The sequence below is a fragment of the Labrus mixtus genome, chromosome 22 (genome assembly GCF_963584025.1).
Source record: "Labrus mixtus chromosome 22, fLabMix1.1, whole genome shotgun sequence".
NCBI lineage: Eukaryota > Metazoa > Chordata > Actinopteri > Labriformes > Labridae > Labrus > Labrus mixtus.
Genome location: NC_083633.1, coordinates 9,227,842 through 9,240,261, shown reverse-complemented (window position 1 = coordinate 9,240,261; position 12,420 = coordinate 9,227,842). Strand labels below are relative to the sequence as shown.

General features: G+C 46.1%; 1 protein-coding gene across 1 annotated transcript in view; it reads right to left on the bottom strand.

Annotated features, from left to right (window-relative positions):
• The window catches only part of lmo3 (LIM domain only 3), an 18,919-nt gene extending 17,064 nt beyond the window's left edge, over window positions 1-1,855 (bottom strand). Inside the window, exon 1 of the mRNA XM_061029981.1 lies at window positions 1,540-1,855. The gene's annotated coding sequence lies outside the window, so the exon portion shown is untranslated. The remainder of the gene's footprint in view (window positions 1-1,539) is intronic.
• Between the last annotated feature and the right edge of the window lie 10,565 nt (window positions 1,856-12,420).

Genomic DNA, 12,420 nt, shown 5'->3' with positions numbered 1-12,420 from the left:
GCCGCTGAGTAAAGAGTCCATCAGTATTAACTCATCCGTTCATACACATTCACACACTGGTGGTAGAGGCCGCTGAGTAAAGAGTCCATCAGTATTAGCTCATCCGTTCATACACATTCACACACTGGTGGTAGAGGCCGCTGAGTAAAGAGTCCATCAGTATTAGTTCATCCGTTCATACACATTCACACACTGGTGGTAGAGGCCGCTGAGTAAAGAGTCCATCAGTATTAGCTCATCCGTTCATACACATTCACACACTGGTGGTAGAGGCCGCTGTGTAAAGAGTCCATCAGTATTAACTCATCCATTCAAACACATTCACACACTGGTGGTAGAGGCCGCTGAGTAAAGAGTCCATCAGTATTAACTCATCCGTTCATACACATTCACACACTGGTGGTAGAGGCCGCTGTGTAAAGAGTACATCAGTATTATCCGTTCATACACATTCACACACTGGTGGTAGAGGCCGCTGAGTAAAGAGTCCATCAGTATTAGCTCATCCGTTCATACACATTCACACACTGGTGGTAGAGGCCGCTGTGTAAAGAGTCCATCAGTATTAACTCATCCATTCAAACACATTCACACACTGGTGGTAGAGGCTGCTGAGTAAAGTGACCAATAGAAGTAACTAATCCCATTCACACACATTGACACGCCACAGACAAAGCAGCAGTTACACTCATGCATGTATCCTGTGATCATCTATTTCTCTCTTTATTTTAATCACTCCTGTAATTAAAGGATGGACCCCCCCCCCCCCCCACACACACACACACACACATACCCACACATAGCCCCCCGCCTCGCCCTCCGCCCGTGTCCCCACATTACAGTCTATAGTCCCCACACTCTGACTGACAAGTTATTCTCTTAAATATTCCTGTAGAGGGGTGAGATAGGGTGAGAGAGGAGGAGGCAGGGGTAGAGGGGGAGGCATGATGAGGGAGGGTGAGGCAAGGGGAGGAGGAGACACGAGTCAATAGTTGGCATGCGGCTCGAGCCCAAAGCGCGGTGATAATGAGATGGGTCATAAACGGAGCTCGCGCCGCGCTGAGTGATGAGCTGCATTAAAGCTGACAGGTATTACCTGACTCTAATTAGCTTTTGTCATGGATTGAATTATTTCAGCGCGCTATCTCCGTAATCACGCAATTTACTGCAGAGTGAGGGAGGCTGCCACCTCCCTCACCCTGCCTTCAGTCAGCTCTCCGACACTTTCTCACCTTCCTCCCCCCTCCACCCTAAGAGGGGAGGACGGAGAACACGAGGAGAGGAGCGAGCCATGCATCGGAGGCACGCGCCACACCGCGGAGAGGCTGCGTACATGACCCTAAACCTCTGCTCCATGATGGAGACATGAGCGAGGAGCTGCATCATAAAACACACACTCACCCTCACACACACACACACACACACACACACACACACACACACACGCACGGCAGCAGCGCGCTCGACTGTCTGCTCCGCGCTCTTTACGTGAAGCTGTCACTCCGCGTTCAGCAACAAAATGAGAAAAAAAAAAAAAACCTTGAAGTAGAGCCAGAAGTGCGCAGATCAGAACCCCGCGGAGTGTGTCCTCTCTGGATGCGAAATGTCCTCAAGGAAAGTCTCTAAAGTCCAGCTGAGCGGGAGGAAACTCTGCGGCGCGAGTTGGAAAACAGTTGGGATCAAGTTTTAGGACGTGTGATCGATGAAAGCGTCCCGATCCAGCTTCACAAGGCGTCCCCCCTCTTCTCCTCTTCCTGTCCCTCTGTCTATGTCTCTGTGTCCCTGTCTCCTCCCCTGTCCGCTCCTCTCCTGTCCGTGTGGTGCTCCGGTGTGTCTGTTATGTTCTCCGGCGGAGGAAAGCGCTGCGGAGTGGAGCCTCCTCTCCTATTTAAGCCCCTCCAGCAGGTCCCCAGTCAGCAGCACACTCCAGCTCATCCAAGAAGCTGACAAGCAGCGTTAGGGAAGGCAGCGCATGTTGCTCTAATGGACCTCATTAAGCTCTACTTACAGATGTTCTCTTAACATAATTGATCTGCAGCGAGTTGAGAGGACGGCAACCTATTCCCCAGCCCCCAATTATGGCCCGGTAATTAGATCCCCAACCTCCACTTCTCCACATTCACCCTTCTAACATTCCGAAATATCAAAGTATCTCTTTCTCTCAAAGCGACCAGCCCCCCCTCCTCCACCTCACCTCCTGCCTCCCCCTCCTCCCCCCTCCCACCCACAAGACACTATTGACAGTCAGATCTGCTAACCTTTGTAGTGCAGCCAGACTTAGCAGTGACAGAGCTCACTCACTCCTCTGCTCCTCCTCTCTCTCTCTCTCCTCCACTAGGAGGCACAGAGGGGGAGACTGAGAGAAGATAGGGGAGGTAGATAGGACAGGAGGGGAGGCAGAGTGGAAAAAGGGGGGCAGAGAGGAGAGAGGAGGTGAGAGGAGAGGGTGAGGTAAAGAGGTGAGAAGGCGGTAGAGAAGAGAGGAGACAGAGAGGAAGGGGGAGGTAAAGGGAGAGAAGGAGGATAGAGGGAGAGAGGAGAGGGGATGAAGACGGGAGTCAGAGAGGAAAGGGGGAGGTCGAGGAGGTGGCAGAGAGGAGGAGAAGAGGGGGAGGTAGAGAGGGAGTAAGAGAGTAGAGGTTGAGGTAGAGGGGGAGTCAGAGAGGAGAGGGGGAGGTAGAAAGGGGAAGTCAGAGAGGAGAGGGGGAGGTAGAAGAGTTGGCAGAGAGGGGGACGTAGAGGAGGTGGCAGAGATGGGGAGTCAGAAAGGAGGAGAAGAGGATGAGGTAGAGAGGGAGTAAGAGAGTAGAGGGGGAATCAGAAAGGGGAAGTCAGAGAGAAGAAGTGTGATTTTTTCTTCTCTCCATAAAGACGTGTGAAGTTAATCTGTGTCGGAGGAGACTCTTTTTGTCTTTTATCTTAAATAATTCCTCTGATGTAAACTTTGAACAGACACAGAGATGGGGGAGGTGGTGGGAGGCAAGGGGGGAGGAGGGGTCCGAACCGGTGAGCAGTGATGGTGCAGCTTTATAATGCCAGTCAGTACCCAGGAAGAGTTTGATCATTAAAGGAAACTGAATTGACAGAAAGTTAAAGGTTATGATAATAGTTTTTTTTTTTGCTCAACGTACCGCCCCTTTAAACTCGCCGACTCGTCTGAATGTAAACGTACGTTGAATCTTCTTTGACGACAGACTCGTGGAGCATGTAGATAACTTGACTCTTAAGGTTTTCCAGTTACCAGTTATCATACATTAGATCAGCTGACGTCAACGTGTCAATGTGGAGGAGAATCTAAACATTCATCTCCTCAGAGTCAGATCACCTTCGGTCTCCTCACTGACTCCAGTCCTTCACCACCATCCTCCTCGTCTTCAGTCGAGTCCTCTCAGGACGCCACAGGCTTAAGGGCTGGCTCTCAGCCCCTCACACACACACACACTCTGTCTCTCCCCCCGGGGAATCGGCCAGGGGGACGGTCCACACTAACGACCACAGAAGCCTCCTCCTTTAAGACACACTCAGTAATTGCTGCCACTAAACGACCTTGGAGTGGGGTCAAGGGATCGGAGATTTTAATGACAACTTTTCTCCCCCCGCAGGCCGCCCGTGTCTTTGGGTAGAGAGAGAGAAGTTCCTCCAAAAGTCTGAGAATCACCTTCAGTAATGGGTCAGAAGGGAGCCCTCACAATCTGAAGAATAGCAGGGCCAAAGAGTATTGACCCTTCTTATTACTCCAGCGAGACTTAATGGAGATGACTTAATTCAAGCGCCTATTCATTTAGTGGAATATAAAACCCGAGCACAGAGCACGGAGTCAAGAGCTGAGGTAATAGGCTGTCTCATTCTGAGACTGTGAAGAGGAAAGTAAAGATGGAGAGGTCGGAAACAGCCGGCAGAGAGACGCCTTACTGTTTGAGGGCGAACACATGCTAGACAGTCTGTACCGTGCCCGAGCACGTTTGACCCCCGAAGACCAGTTTTTCTGTGCCCCTGCTGTGCTCAGATCGGTACACTTCCTTTGGCCCTGGCATGGATGGAAGAGGTGTGCTTTGGCACGTTACAGCTGGTCATGCACGAACACAAGCACGGTAATGCATCGTGGACATTAAGTATAGCCTGATCCATGTAACCGTTCCTCTCACCAACTACCAGGACAAGGAGAGACAACTACAACTCCATCTTCTTCTTCTCCTTCTCCTTCCTCTTCTCAGGACGACTCTAGAGCGTCCTGTCCTCCAGTTTATCTTTGTGTGTGCACACAGTGTGTGTACAGTATGTGTGCAGTGTGCAGTGTGTAGTGTGCAGTGTGTAGTGTGTAGTGTGTAGTGTGCAGTGTGCAGTGTGTAGTGTGTAATGTGTAGTGTGTAGTGTATAGTGTGCAGTGTGTAGTGTCCATTGTTTAGTGTGTAGTGTACAGTGTGCAGTGTGCAGTGTGTAGTGTCCATTGTTTAGTGTGCAGTGTGTAGTGTGTAATGGGTAGTGTGTAGTGTATAGTGTGCAGTGTGCAGTGTGTAGTGTGTAATGGGTAGTGTGTAGTGTATAGTGTGCAGTGTGTAGTGTGCAGTGTGTAGTGTGTAGTGTGTAATGGGTAGTGTATAGTGTGCAGTGTGTAGTGTGCAGTGTGCAGTGTGTAGTGTGCAGTGTGTAGTGTCCATTGTTTAGTGTGTAGTGTGCAGTGTGTAGTGTCCATTGTTTAGTGTGTGGTGTGCGGTGTGCTGTGTGCAGTGTGCAGTGTGTAGTGTGTAATGTGCAGTGTGTAGTGTGCAGTGTGTAGTGTGTAGTGTGCAGTGATTAGTGTGCAGTGTGTGGTGTGCATTGTGTAGTGTGTAGTGTGCAGTGGGTAGTGTGCAGTGATTAGTGTGCAGTGTGTAGTGATTAGTGTGTAGTGTGCAGTGTGCAGTGTGCATTGTGTAGTGTGCAGTGTGTAGTGTGCAGTGTGTAGTGTGCAGTGTGTAGTGTGTAGTGTGTAGTGTGTAGTGTGCATTGTGTAGTGTGTAGTGTGCAGTGTGTAGTGTGCAGTGTGTAGTGTGTAGTGTGCATTGTGTAGTGTGTAGTGTGCATTGTGTAGTGTGTAGTGTGCAGTGTGCAGTGTGCAGTGTGTAGTGTGCAGTGTGTAGTGTGTAGTGTGCATTGTGTAGTGTGTAGTGTGTAGTGTGTAGTGTGCAGTGATTAGTGTGCAGTGTGTAGTGTGTAGTGTGTAGTGTGCATTGTGTAGTGTGCAGTGTGCAGTGTGTATTGTGCAGTGATTAGTGTGCAGTGTGTAGTGTGTAGTGTGTATTGTGCAGTGTGCAGTGTGTATTGTGCAGTGATTAGTGTGCAGTGTGTAGTGTGTAGTGTGTATTGTGCAGTGATTAGTGTGTAGTGTGCATTGTGTAGTGTGCAGTGTGCAGTGTGTATTGTGCAGTGATTAGTGTGCAGTGTGTATTGTGCAGTGATGAGTGTGCAGTGTGCAGTGTGTATTGTGCAGTGATTAGTGTGCAGTGTGTAGTGTGTAGTGTGCAGTGTGCAGTGTGTAGTGTGCAGTGATTAGTGTGCAGTGTGTAGTGTGTAGTGTGCATTGTGTAGTGTGCAGTGTGTAGTGTGTATTGTGCAGTGTGTGTAGTGTGCATTGTGTAGTGTACACATAATGTTCCTAAATGTTGCTTTACTTGCTAAAGATGGTTCAATGTTCATCAACTGTATGTTAATATCAGTGTGTACATTCTTATTATATTGATAAATGACACTTATGTTGTTCACTGGGTTTTAATTACTAGTCTTCAGAATTTTTTTTTTTACTTATATTTTGTTAATGTCGACTCTTTCCATGATTCTGATCAGACGTGTTGGACTTAGAGAAAAGTAAAGGGTTAGATAAAGTAGAGAACTTGCAGTGAGAACTTGAGTTCATTTTGAAAGTATTTGTAGTGAGTTAATAATGCATGCCTCTATCATACACACAGAACACAGAGTGAAACCGTGGAACAACATTAAAGTTCTGTGGAGATGACGATGTCTGCTGAGTGTTCTCCTCCTCCACAGGGAGCTCACAGAGGAGGAGCTGCCTCCTCTCTCTCCTCCAGCAGGAGGATTGATACATCTGAACAGCCCGTCATCTTCTGATTTCTGATTCTTCTCCTCGTCACAGTGAAGCTTCAGGCTGATCCGTGAGGGGGGAGATGATGTTTAATTTCCTCTCATGTCAGGTGTCAACACGCTGCAGATGTGTCTCTGAGAGGATTTATTTCACAGAAATGACACATCTGACAGACATTTAGCTCCCAGTGTAGCTCCAACTGTCGCTGCTGAAGAGGAGTAGAAGAAGAAGAAGAAGAAGAAGAAGAAGAGATGATCTCAGACTGAGCACGCTCTATGAGGAGACAAAGCTGGATTATCTGACACACCTGCAGGAACACTGACACTGAAGTCCCAAAAACTGCAGTTCCTCCAGTGTCCACTAGAATCTGTCTCATGCAGTGAGTTAGTCCCCATAGAGCCCCATGTTAAAATGTCCAACTTTACAGCTGCAGTTCCTCCAGTGTCCACTAGAATCTGTCTCCTGCAGTGAGTCAGTCCCCATAGAGCCCCATGTTAAAATGTCCAACTTTACAGCTGCAGTTCCTCCAGTGTCCACTAGAGTCTGTCTCCTGCAGTGAGTCAGTCCCCATAGAGCCCCATGTTAAAATGCTCACTCTGACTTTCTGCAGAATAAATATGAGGAGGCTGGAGGAGAAACTCTGGGTGAAGTCTGAAAGAAACATTCAGCTGTTTGTATTCACAGCTGAATTTTGCATTGTTGTTGTGTGTGTTGTTGTTTGTGTTTGTGTTTGTGTTGATGTAAGTGTCAGTATCCTTGAAGCCATTTAGAGCTCATCGTGATGCTGAGGTAGGCCATGCAGACCTCAGAGCTTCAGCATCATCATCCATATTAAACAATAACCCAATGGCACTTATTGTCTCTGAACGATACGAGCGCTCAATCAATAATGCATCCAGAGTTCAATGTGAAAGTGAAACTCAGCCTGAAGTGAAGCTGTTGTGGCTGGGAGCCGCAGGAATTACCTGCCTGAATAATGGGGGGGGCATGTAGATAAGAGCAGAAGATAAGCTGACTCTCCTGCAGATCAGACCTCTGCTCTGTAAACGTGTCAATAACAGCAGAGCTCATGAGTTCTGCTTCATTCACAGAGGCTGATTTAAAATAAGAATACGTTCTTAGAGGAGGTCACAGAGCACATTAGTGACACGAAGAAGAAGCAGCTTTCACAGGTTCACTGCTTCTTCTTGTCTCTCATGTCATTTAGGAAATATGGTTATGAACAGCCTCTAATGTCCGAGTCAAACATTAATCAGCCCCCTGGGGTAATAAGGTGCTCTGTGAGAATAAATCCCAGTATTATAATGTTCTCCATTACAGGCTCATGAGGTGAATAAGAGGAACGCTGCAGTTCTGTTATCCGTGTAAACAGCGAGTGTGGCGACATGCATGAAATACAGCTGCCTCCATAGACCCCCACAAACGCTTATTGATGAAAACATAATGGTGGATTGTGCTCTCCCTCTGTGGCTCACACAAAGACCAGAAGAATAATTATTATTTCAGGAGAACAAATATTACCCCTTGGGCTCCAATTATTTTCATGCATTGGCTCCTTCAGTGTCTGACTGGAGTCTGTTTTTAATGGTAAAAAAAAAGTGTTGTGCTTCCAGCCGGTGTAGAAATGGAGCTGCTTCTCGCTGCATAATGAGGCTGGGTCATGGAGAAGTGGACCTGATACACTCTCTGGATCTGAGTCCAACACCAGCAAACACATGCAGACACATGCAGACACACAGGGGATGTAATAATACGGGTTAGTCTGCAGTGTGTTGGGTCTCTGGAAGTTCACAACTGATCCAGAAGCAGTTAGTCTGACTCTTTAGACACTTTATATTTACAACAAGTCAGGTCTGATGTCAACGATTTCAATCTGCACATGCAGGGTCTCCACCAACACGTACCTAACTGCTGAACTTCATACAAGTCAAGGTTAACAATGGTCACATTAGCTGCTGTTTCTCAGAATTACATTTAATTACATTTAATGTTGGTTTGTTTGTCCATTAAACACAAATGTTTCCCCAAAAGACGTGATTGTGTCTTCACGTTTCATAGTCTGGACGACTGGAGTCACTGGAAACAGACCCTCAAACATCCGGAGAGTGGTTTCAAAGACTTCTGAGAGAGTCGTCTTTGAACAACACTTACATATGTTTATAGCTTTGAGTACAGTTTAGTGAAAAATCTGCCTTAATCTAACAGAAGAAATTAAATCTGACCTTGATGGAGGAGGAGTTGGTGTTGATTTCAGATTTACAGTAGGTTAACTTTTTAAAACACTTCAATGGGAACACTGCGACACGCTCTACATGTACTAGTTTTCATTCAGAGCACTGGTTTGGATGGCTTTGGGCTTTACAAATAGGATTCAGTATCTTTAAGATAATGGAGATTACAAATGGTGTTCCCCAAGGATCGGTGTTAAGACCCCTCTTTTTTCTGTGGTTATTGATGCATTAATGATCTACAGTGTGCTGATGTTTGCTGATGACACTGTTGTATACACACACACACTGTAAGAACAGAGGTGACAGCTAGCGCTGCAGATATTCCTGCTTTTAGCTCGTTGTGTGCACATGATGGCTGCCCCATTTCCTCTGTGACGGAGCATCGGCACGTCCTCAAAAATTAACGCTACGTGGTGGTAAGAAGCAGCATGTAAATGACCAGTTTACATCACAGTAACCTCCTCAGAGTCTCCATGTTTGTAGTTTACATCCCACACATCAGGTACCTGTATACAACCTGAGCTCTCTGCTGCCCTCTAGAGGTTTCCTCAAGTAACATGCATACTGCACAGCTAAGTATGTGACCTCTGACGTTCACGATGAAGCTGGTTGTGTTAATAAGAAAGTTTGTCTCTGATCATAAACATTAGAAAACAGAAAACAGGAGTGTTCTTTAAAATACCAACTGTCCTCTAAGTTTTATCATCGGGTTAACGTACCAAAAGAGTTTGAGTTTAAATATCTGGATCACTAGCAAGGACCACGCAACAACAATCTGCGTTTTAGATATTTAATGATAGATCATATGAATGGTGAGACTGATGAATGTATGTTGAGATAATCATTATCATGGTAGAGGTGTACGTTAGATCAGTGGTTCTCAAACTATGGTACGCGTACCACCGGTGGTACGTGGGCTCCCTGTGGTGGTACGCAAAGAAATCTCCACAATATAAAAAACAAACCCGTTCAGCATAAAACAAACATTTTTTTTGTCGTACTCTTATCTGTCTTTCTATTGGGTTGTATTTATATCAAATGTGTTTTCCCCTCTAAATGAATCTAGTTTTTGCAACAAAGAACTTTAATCTGCTCAATTTATGCTCGCGCACAGATATAAACAACAACAGGAGTACGCCTCGCGTTTTGAAAAGTTCCACTCAATATTCCGTTATATGTCAGTCCTGAAACAACAGCAAGCAGCTGTAGGCCTACATTAACAGATATTCTGTTAATGTAGCCTACATTAACAGAATCTGATACTTGGAGAGCCAAATATTTTCGGAGGTGGTACGCAGTCTAAAAAGAGAACCACTGCGTTAGATGGTCTGGAAGGACAGACTGACTGCAGGGCAGAGGGAGACTCAGGATGGGGTTCTGTCTCCGGCTTACTACTGCCCGAGCTGATCACGGCCCAGACTGAGCCTTGAGTTAGACAAACAAGATGAAGCGATGAGGAAGGGAAGGGAGGGTGATGAGAGGAAGGGAAGAGAGGTGGGGCGAAGAACTGAGACAAACAGGGGGGAGTGGGATGGCTGAGTATAAGAGGGCTTGTCAGGTGATTGGAGGTGCGGTTTATGACTGGACCTGCTCCCTAACCTAACTTAATATGTTAACTTCATATGTGATAACATCTCCAGATCTATTTAAAATGAGAACGATACACTGACAGTCTCTGGATCAAGCTAACATCTTTATTTCCTCACGTCAGGAAACTCGTCCTACTGGAGGATTTGTAGAGCTGTCATCCTTCCTGCAGCTTGTTTTTCTTACTCACTGCTGTCTCTGAAATGGACTCTAGATGAATATTTAGATTAATAAAGATGTGGTCACCTCTTTTAAGGCAGCAGATTGTCTTCTTCTACTTTATGTAAATGCTCATGTGGCCGTCTAAGGCCTCTAACTAACATCCTGACAAAGCTCTACATCCTGACGTGTGTCCGTGCTCTGGTTAATAATTATACTCGGTTATATTAGTTTGTGTTATTCATTTTGTCCACACTGCTCCTCTGTACATCTGAGGCCACATTAAAGCAGCAGCAGCAGCCGCTCCGTCAGTGATGACCTATTTAATGTGAAATGACCGACCACGCTGCAGCCGCCTCTGCCTCCATGCAAACAGTGTTCATCAAAGACTCCAGAGTCAAGTAGATTCCAGCTAATTGGCAGCAGCACAGCAGACAAAGTTGAGCGTCTCTTTATTTGTCTCTAACTGTTTTCTTTCATGCTGCAGAAACAAAGCGTTTGCTCGTTAATGATGAAAGCTCCGTTAGTCCCATGTTGATTGACGATCACTGAGATGTATGACACCTCTCAACTTGTCATGGAGGAGTTATCTGTACTCTGCTGCGATCCATTCTGTGACGAAGGACCAGATGTCCCGTCTTAATTAGGCCGGCACTGATGTTTTTAATGACTTCTAGCCCATTACGGGCGATGAAGACTTCTCTCCTCTTCCTCCTGTCACTCCTGTGGGCCTGCTGCTCTTTGTCTCCGGCTCACTGTGAGTGTGACACATTTTAAATCCTGCACAGGCAGAGCAGTGTGTGTGTGTGTGTGTGTGTGTGTGTGTGTGTGTGTGTGTGTGTGTGCGCGCGCTCACATGAAGACAGGCAGTTGTTGGATCTGTTGTCGGAGAATGACAGAGACTTTCCCTAATGTGCTCTGTGTTGTTCGTTTAGCATGCACACTTCATTTACAGGGCCGATTGTCAAAGATATTTAATTCATGCTATATAAAGTTGAGAAAGTAGGCCATGGAGTTGATGCAGGATCTGCTGTGTGTGCTCCTTAAATAATAGTGCCAAGGAAGGAAAAAAAAGCGCGCCCTCCAAGGAATGCGTGTAGTTCTCTCTCTAAGGTTTTGAGTCAGACAACACCTTCTTCTGCTCTCTTTCTTCTTCTGCTCTCTTTTTTTCTGTTTGGTTATTCTGTAGTCCCGCTCCCAGACTCCTCTTCTTCTTCTTCTTTAATTTATTTTTTGGCACCATACTGTCAGGGAATGTCTTCCTGCTCATTCATTTTAAGTGGATCACGGCTCAATAAGTGCTCACAATGAAATAGCATGAGAGGAGACAGAGCTGCAGATCAAATATGAATAGAATCCATTTGCAGAGTTCGAATGCTCTGTGAGGTTTCAATGAGCAGCATCTGCACAAACACTCATCCTGCCGCAGCACCTCAAGGTGCTCACAGAAGCTCCTTTCTGAACAAATGTTATTGCTTGCTGTAATGAGGGTATAAAATGTGATTAATATTTTAGAACAAGCCCTATTTTTCATTTCTGAAACCCACTGTGGGGCTTCTGTTCAAAGGCGCTCACTCCAAACCCAATGGGAGATTCAATTGACTTTAATCTTGCATTCGTTTGAAAATTTGAGCCCATTAGTTAACTTTGCCTTCTCTGTGCAGTTTTCATTGCATTTCAATGAAGCCGCTTTCCTGTGGTGTTAAAACACTAATAGATGCTTCAAATAGCAAACGAGAGCGCGAGCGAGAGAGAGAGAGCATTAGAGAGAATAAGAGAGGAAGGAAGGAAGGGAGGATGGGAGGAAGGAGGAGGCAGAGGAGAAGGAGGTCATGCTTTAAGTCGGTCTAAATGTAATTGTCAAACATCCATATTTTCTATTTCCACATTCTCTCTACGTGACCTCAGGGCTGTGAGAGATTCAATAAGTCATCATTTATTGATGTGCTGCACAGAATGATCTGCAGATTGAGACCTGTTTTTTCTCATTAGCTGCGTCCTTACAGAGAGGCTGGTTTTACAAACACACCGTGGCTGCAGAATACACAGACCACCAATCAACCAACCACTAACCATCTAACCAACCATCCAACCAACCATCCAACCAACCAACCTCTAACCAACCAACCAACCATCCAACCAACCAACCAACCAACCAACCATCTAACCAACCAACCTCTAACCAACCAACCAACCAACCATCCAACCAACCAACCAACCAACCAACCATCTAACCAACCAACCTCTAACCAACCAACCAACCATCCAACCAACCAACCAACCAACCAACCAACCACTAACCATCTAACCAACCAACCAACCATCCAACCAACCAACCAACCATCCAACCAACCATCTAACCAA